Below are 9,055 nucleotides of genomic sequence, written 5' to 3'. Positions count from 1 at the left end.
AAAAAAACCCGTTTAGTGAAGATGTTTCAGAATGATTATTTCTCGAACATACATATAAAACTAAAGTAGGAGTGCAGTTTCTGTTAATCCCAACAGTAAAATATCTTATATCATATGCATAATTTAATGTATTCCACGCATGGAATAAAAATACTTCTATTCAAACGAATCACTGGGTGACTGACTCCCTGTCCCTTTGTCACAATTAAATACCGATTGCGGACATTGGTCTCATACTCGTTAAATCTAAGGTGCGTACGTGCTTATATGAAAATTTTAAGTTGAAGTTTTTATTCAAAAGCAGTTCTTTCAATATGATGAAGCTCATAATATCGTGGTTTGCATATTATGTCATGGTTTCTTTGTTTTCCCCATAAATTTACTATTAGTAATGTATTGATAGTCATGTAATATTACTCACCCATTATAAAGCGAGTCATTAAATTCACTAAACGAAATTAATCTTTTCTATCATAAAAATTGAGGTATTTAGTTATTTATTTTTTCGCTTATCTTTCAAATATTATGTACATCGAAACGCCTTAATTATTTAGTTTCAGTCCAATTTACTACTAAATATGGAGAACTTTAAGAGATTTCCAAACTCAGGAGAAACCAATAATCCTAAAATTATACATTATGGAAAAGTGCATAAGCAAATGTATGCAATAAAAGAAAACGACCATTTTTAAATTGAAAATCACAGTAAAGATTTATTTTTATGAATGAAACAATTTTACAAACACATAAAAAAGGAGTAAAACATTAAAATCTTACAAAAATATACAATGCAAATTTGAAATATATACATATGGCGATTATTCATACAGTAGAAAAGTAAATCTAGAAAAGCGCCACTGTTGGTATCAGCATAAAAGATGCGTCTCTGAAAAATTAAATTTTATTAAAACTAGTTTCGAAATATTGAAAAATAATTGCTAAACTCACACATATATACACTCATGTCCAAAATTAAGGTCACAAACATAAAATGTATGAAAAGTGAAAAACTATTCACTGTGTTCCCACGAAATTTGGCACAGAAGTACACTACAATGGAATAAAGAACATAGACACATAACAACATGTCAAATATTTTAATTGCGAATTAAAAACTGGTTATATCAAAAAGTGTTACATTATGAGTCAGAGTTAAAGCATTTATTTCGGGAAAAGCCTGTGTAATATGGAGTGTGACCACTGTGCACTGCTATACAAGCTTCACAACGAGCTTTCATACTGTTTATGAGGGTGTCCATAAATGCTTGGGGCAACAAAGCCCATTCTTCCAAAGGCGCGACTTTTAATTCTTGGAGGGTATCAGGAGGGGGGTTAAGCTGTGCAATGGCTCTTCCAAGACCATCCCAAACATGTTCAATAGGATTGCGATCCGGAGACCTCGAGAGCCAGACCATATGTCGAATATCATCTTCCTTAGGAAAATCATCATCTGTAGATGCGCGTTATAGTCCATAAATATGAAGTCTGGGCCAAAAGCACCCCGAACAACCTCACATAGGCTTCAAGGATCTCATCTCTATAGAGATGTGTATTGACAGTACCCGCATCGAAGACGTGTAGTGGTGTAAGACTGCCCAACATTAGGCCACCTCAGACAAGGATTCCTCTGTCAGCAAATCTGCCTATTTCTTTTACGTTAGAAGGATGATAGCGAGCTCTTCGCTCTCTCCAGATGAAGATTTGACGAGTGTCACTCTGTGGTAAATCTCGACTCATTACTGAAAGGGACACGCCCCCATTCTTGATGTGACCAAGACTGCCATGTTAGGCACCACAAGAACCGGACTTCTCTGTTGGATGCAGTCAAAGGGACGCACTCAACTGGTCGCCGGGCATAAAGGGCCCTCTCTGCTAGACGTCTATATACTGTTTGCCTGGAAATTCTTATTCCAGACGCAGCAGCAAGGTCAAGAGCAAATTGAGGAGCCGTTGTCAGCCTATGCCGTCGTGCGCTTAATGCCAAATAGCGATCCTGTGCAGGCGTCTTTGTTCTGTGATGGCCTTGGCCGGCCTTCCTGGTTACGGTACCACTTGTTTGGAATTGATTTCACAATCTGGATACCACTTTCAGGGCCACTTTTAATCATCGAGCCCCCTCCGCTCGAGACTGCCCAGTTTCAAGCCTGCCAACGGCTCTCCAGCTCATTGAATCGTCTAAACGATTATGAGAACTCATTCTCACTGGAAACATGTTAAATTTTTTTTTTAATTCAATATTCCCAAAATTGCAGACAGATGACTAAACGGTCTAATTTCAGTAGTTCCTCAAAAACTAATGCTAAACAAAATTTTTTCCCACAACAAAGGTTAATATCGTGTTGCCGGTCCTTCACAATATATAAAATATAATTTGTTTAAATTTTACTGGTCGCCATTTAGAATTACTTTGAAAAACATTTTTGTGACCTTAATTTTGGACATAAGTGTATATATCAGTTTCAAAAGGTGTGCTTTTTATATACTTAAATTCAAGGTATTCATTTCAATACATATTTCCAATAAATTTCATAATTTTAAATCACTTGAATTCTTATTATACAATTGGATAGTTAAGACCATATTAGCGCTGTTTTAGCTAGATTTTGTATCCTATTTTAATATTTCAACTGTGGGAGGTGGAAATTTATTTAGACAATATCTTCCAAGATTTATTACAAAACAAATTAGGTTACAGACAAATCTTCAATACTGAATATGTATTAACATATAAAGTATTTTTAATCGTATTTAAAACGGCTTGCTTAAGGGGACAATGATGTTCATTTATTTTCTATGTTAAGCGTAAAAGCAAGTTGTTGCATATATACTTCAGCATTTGCCTAGTGATTTTACGTTCTCGCAGAAATGCACGATTATGAATCCAGGAGAAGTACTTAACGATGTTTACCGGTCCGAGTATTTCTATTGAAAGGTTCAGACTCAACCACACAGATTCTCATGACTGGATTTCTCATGTATGGATAGTCATCTAAGCCGATGTTAGTTCAATTTGCCGAAGTGCTTGACATATGTATAGATCAAAACCCATCTATAAATATTTTAAACTACACTCAGTGGCACAACAGCCCAATGTGGACCAAGACCTACAGTGGCCCATAACAAATATTATATCCACGTTAATTGTTTCATCTATATATAAATGTCTACGTAAATGGTTAGATAACATTTATGCATAATGGATTAAGAGATTTTGAAATCAAGTTCGATATATTCCACTTTGTCCCTTAGATATTCTGGCAAGTGTTTCTTAATAAATCCATGTCTTTGCGATTTAGACTCTTATTGCATCAGAAAAGTGGTAACTGATATATTCTGCGAAATTGAGTTCATTCGCTATTGAATCATATTGAACCTAGGTTCAATTTAATAAGTTCATGAAATAGAAATGTAGTCTTCCTTTTGAAATAGTCCTTTGAATTTTCGGTGACCCACAAACCCATTTAAAAAATTACGAGTGATCAGAATCATACCTTCATGAAACCAAGTTTTATCTTAGAATATTTATTGGATTTAAAGGAAACAAATGAAGTATTTAGGATGTTCAATAATTGGCCACCTTTCATTCTATACCGAATCAACAAATTTTAAATGCCAGCAAGAACATTAAATCTTTCTTTGCTGGGAGTCTCGATAATCCTTGCGAATATCAAGCTGAAATGCAATAGCATAAAGCGTAAATGTAGATACGATTTGATTTTAAAAGTTTATTAGGAAACGAATCTTGTAAAATTTGCTATTCAAGCCGCCTTATTTCCTCATCCTTATGAGTGTATCAAGATACAACTATTTTTCTTTGCTGTTCAGGTTTTGATGCAGTTCATTTTCTTCATAATGCACTAATAAAATATGCAAATTACTTTGCAAGAAATTTTATAAATATTTAATTTATTCTTCAAATACGCATCAGCCGATACTTCCGCTGTTGAAGATTTACGAGTATTTCACGATTTAGAAGAAGATCTTAAAATACAATTTACTTAAAATCTCAAGACCGTAGATATCTAAAAACACTTTTCGTTATTTAGAAGATTGAAATTTCACCTGTAAAGACACTGAACCATTTTATCTTAACCCTTTACTTTTTATAATTTACTAGGATTAAATATTTCGCTTCCTGAATGGGTTGGCTTATTGATTTAATTAAGAATATGAATGAAACTAAATGCAATTTTTGTGCCAAATTGTTTCTGAATTATATCATTTCTATTTAAAATGTTACAAAAAGATACTCCGATGTCTGTATGATTTAGGGGCACGAATATTAAGGGATTAAATTGCATAAAAGATATTTCAAAGAATGATCCACTTCGCAGCTGACAGTTTATTAACCTACAAATAGTCTCCATCTTGGGAAAAACTCTTATTTCTCGAAGACAATTTACATCGTGTGTTTTTTTACTCCTCACGTCATTGAAATAGAAGCAGAATAGCCGTCTTCATCTTCAATTGCTCTGAAACACCCTAAATAGTTTATTATTCTGGACCCCGAAATGCCCTTGCAGGATATATGCGCACTGTATATAAATACCATGCGGCTTTGAGGCCGAATTCCAATTATACAATGAAAAAGCAAATATAAGAAACTATAATAAAATTCTATTTTTAGTAGAATGGAGGAAAATGAAATGTAAATACATGTTTGATATTCCACGAGCAACTCTAAAAATAATATTCTCTAACAACAGTAACCATGAATTTCAACCCTAAGCAAGAACACGCATTTTATTTTGATCCTTCATGAGAATTGATATCGATATAAACATGTAGAGTACACCCGAGGGATTTAAAAGTTATTCGTGAATGCCCGTCTCCCAAAGTTCTACTCGAGCCTTCTTTTAAAAAAAGTCCAATGGGATGCATGTTCCACATGCATTTTAAAATACATTGTTAGAGAGGTTAAATTTGTACTCAAAGTAAAATAACTTGGGTACTTAAGATTCTTTAGAATACCCATTTGTTATTTACATTAATAATTAAAATAAAATTATGCATCTGATTTTGGTCATAAAATGGTAGTCAAGGGTTCATCTGGTATTTAGAATTAAATATCAAAAATTCTATAATATACGAAATGTATGCACCATAAACGAATCCAATATGCGATTATAGAACAAATACGATACATTCGCACTTTTTCTATTAAAATAATAAAAGCGTTCTGGCACTACATCAATAGAAAATTCTGTACATCACAAGAAATTCACTTAATTCAAAAGGACAGATTAGAAACATAATTGATATCATATTTGAACAGATATTTTAAACATTGATTCAGTGAATTCAAAATCCAAGTACTATACAATGCGATAATTATCGAGATAGAAATAGAAAAGCTCTTGTAGTGTCCGATTGCTCTAAAACACTAAGCATGGCTTAAAATTCTTGAACAAAAGATGTCCTTTCATTATGTATGTAATCAGTATGGAAACATACAAATTTGAGGACATATCAATAATTTATAATCCGCGAAAAAAAAAAAGACAGAAAATTTAAGAAGTGATAAAATACGTTTTATAGTAGAATATAGTATTATGAAATGTAATAATTTGATATTAGAAGAACGATTCTAAAAGTACTACTCTGTAGCAACTGAAAATACAAATCAACCCTTAACTAGGACAAGTATTTTATTTCGGACATTTTTTTTTTTTGTGATTTTAATCCACATAAAAATGAAAATTACACCCGAAATATTTTAAAGACGGTCTTGCACGCTTGTCTCTCATGTTAATTCCTATTTTAACATTTTTCTTATTAACGAGTCACATTTTCCACATACATTTAAAAACAAATATATAGTGTAAAATGTTAAACCGGTATACAAGTTAAAAGATAATAACTTAGCCCTCTGAAGAAACTCACGTGCCCCATTTTGTTTTGAAATGAACAAAATTAATAAATATTGAAAATAAAAATGAAGCATCTCATTCAAGTCTTAAATTCAATATCAAAGGTTTAACTTCTATATAGGTTTAAACATCAAACATTCAATAATAAATGAATTCTCACAACACAAGGAATCGAATAAATAGCAAGAGAACAAAAGAATGCACAACTACAAGATAAATTCACACTTTTTGTTTGACAAAGTTAAAGCTTTCTTACCATACACCAATAAAAAATTCTGCACATCACAAGAAATTAACTTTCTACGAAATCGCAATGAAAAACATTTAATTGAAATCATTTTTTTAACAGCCTTTGAATATTCATTCAGTCAATTCAATATCCAAGTATCTGAAATAAATGTACGTAATGAAGATATTATAGTCCGCGAATGGCATACTTGCCATCACTAAATCTTATCCATTCATTTCAGTTCCTGCAAAATAAAAATACCTAATTTTTGAACTTTTTTATTTTGTTTCGGTCATTTGAAAATGCTTTAGTTTTCGGCGCACTCATTCCGCATTCTGTGCAGTCAGATTTGAATATTAAAAGGTAGAAGGGGTGAGGGTATCCTCTTGGAGTTCTTGGTTAAACCCCGCACATGGGAATCCATCTTACGGAAACTCCATCCTGTATAAGGATCGGATGTGCGCTGACTTATTCGAAGTCAAAAAGACATCTCACTGGAGTGGATTTAAAAATTTGATATGAATGAACTTGCCATCTCAGGTACTTTCTGAGGCAGTTGATCCTTGTTTTACTTTCTTAAAGGTACGCTAGAATAATTAAACTAAATGAAGCATTCAAGATTTTTTGTTTCATTGTTTGAATATGCATCAGATGCGTTGAATATGCCTTTGATGCTTTTTACTTTCTCTAATGCTAAAAATATAAGGGATAAAATATTTTAACCACAAAACAATTCGCGCTCTATATTTTGACCCATCTCCATTTTTCAATCCTCCCTGTGTCAGAAAAAATAGATGTTATACCTATTTGTGAACAGGATTACACTAAAGCACTTTGAGCTGGAAAGATGAAATTTGGTATATGGAATATATACTAAATTCGTAACCTTCTATCGAATCTTGAAAGAAATCCTGAGAAAGATAGTCTGTCCGATGGTCCATGTACAAGTGAACATAATATTTATACAGCGTAAAGAGCTATATAGATGAAATTTTGTACACAAGGTTTACTATCCTAATTATGGAACCTTATCAAGTTTGGAAATCAGTTTCTCAAGGGTTTGATAAACTGTCAGTTTGTACTATCTCATTCTATTAAGCAATAGCTGATAAAAACTATGATTTCAAAATGAACGACATTCCGCAATATTTATGATTATAACTATAGTTATAAATGAAATGTTAGTTTCATCTGTTGGAGAACAGGCTTTTATAATACATTTCCGATTTTCGGGTAACTGTATATTAACTGCATACCAGAAATGAATCACCAAAAACATTAATAGTGATTTATTTTGTTACTTTTTAATAACGGTAAATGTAAGTTATTTTTCAGTAAATAGTTTATACTTTTTTAATATTTGTAAACATTAAATGAATTGTAAAAGTTTAATAATACAATTTGGACTTTGATGCATGAAAATTTGGTGCGTCAATCTTTCGATTTATTAATTTAATCAAAAGGAAATGAAAGAAATATGTAGAATATGATTTACTTTTAAATGTAGATTTTCAAAAGTATGATGGGCATCTGCTATTTTAAAAATGCAATAACTGGTCATATTGTTTCAATCATGTTTATTGTTTAGACACTGATATAGCATTTTCTGTGAGGGTGAAATAAAAAAAGAATTTCTCTCATGCATTTAAGATTTTATCAAAAGATGTAAATATCTTTATAGTAGATATGAAGAATTGAATTAGAAAACAATTATACTGTTAGAGAAGTTTGAGAAAAAAATGAAAGAAAAAAATCTTATTAATGCCGATTTAAACGTCTTTTAAAATATTTTTTTGTTATTTGCTTTATTTGATAAATAAAAAGATATAGCAATTAAATTTGCATTCAACTGAAAAATATATATCCTATTATAAAATTGCATTAATATTATATGCATCAAAGTTATAATTTTTGTGGATTCTTCAGTACATCAAATTTATAGACAAATTCCTTTTTAATTCTTTTTAATATTCTGCCACCTTGTTTATTTTATTCGAAACTGTTCTGAAATCCGGTAATTGTTTCTCGTTTAAAAAGAAAGATAATTAAGACATTAACATTTACAGTTGGGATGTTCCTTCTAAGACACTGATTGATTACTAAAGGGCGTATATTGTCAATGAGCCAAATCTTACAGAAAAATATAAAACATATCATGTGACACATCATTTTATAGATTGGGAACAAATGGCACTGTTTAATAATCTAGCACTGTAAGTTATTGTGTTGCTATATGTCTAACACGAGAACACTTGCTGCCTAGAGTCTTAGATTTATGGTAGTCGCTACAGAAATACAGAGTACTTGATCTGAGTAGCCATTGGAAGTGCATTGAAAAAACTTCTACTTGTATCCTAATGGGCATATGAACACGAAAACTCGCCCTTCCGAAAAATAAAAAAAAATAAAAGGGAATTGCCGCATTTATGAAGCATGTGGAAATACATCGTTTTAAGTCCTTTTCCCATGGTCCTTTACCCTACGGATATGCCCATACATCTGCCATCCTATTATCTTGGAACTAATCCTTATTGTGTGACCCTTTATCCGTTTCTAAAGCCTGGGCATCCAGAACCACTGCTGAATATTCATATCCTAATTTTTATGCAATCTTATATTTATAAGAATTTTAATTATGGAATGAAATAATGAGATAATTATGGATTTGCCGGAATCTTTTACTCTTTGAATGTACTACAGAAGACGAAAGAAAAAATGATGTCTATTTTCAAACAAATTGGCCATGAAATTCTGAAACAATGCAAGAACTGCTGCTAGAATGAATGAAATTTACATATCCAAATGGTTTACACATGACAAAAAAAAAAAAAAAAATGACCCTTTTTGCATTCTTCTTGCACTAAACGGAACAAAAAAAAAGTTTGATAAGTTTTAAATAAATCGCTTTTTTCATTAACTCATCCCAACTTTTTAAATATTTGAATAACTCTTATTT

At 31.7% G+C, this 9,055-nt stretch overlaps 1 long non-coding RNA gene across 1 annotated transcript; it reads right to left on the bottom strand.

Annotated features, from left to right (window-relative positions):
• Window positions 1-693: 693 nt before the first annotated feature.
• Window positions 694-6,260, bottom strand: LOC129976754 (uncharacterized). The gene is made up of 2 exons (XR_008785186.1): window positions 6,127-6,260; window positions 694-886 (listed from the first exon to the last, which is right to left on the bottom strand). It is a non-coding gene; the product is annotated as an uncharacterized LOC129976754 (long non-coding RNA).
• Window positions 6,261-9,055: the final 2,795 nt, after the last annotated feature.

Source organism: Argiope bruennichi, chromosome 7 (genome assembly GCF_947563725.1).
Source record: "Argiope bruennichi chromosome 7, qqArgBrue1.1, whole genome shotgun sequence".
In the NCBI taxonomy this organism is placed as follows: Eukaryota; Metazoa; Arthropoda; class Arachnida; order Araneae; family Araneidae; genus Argiope; species Argiope bruennichi.
This window is presented reverse-complemented; position numbering and strand designations above follow the sequence as displayed.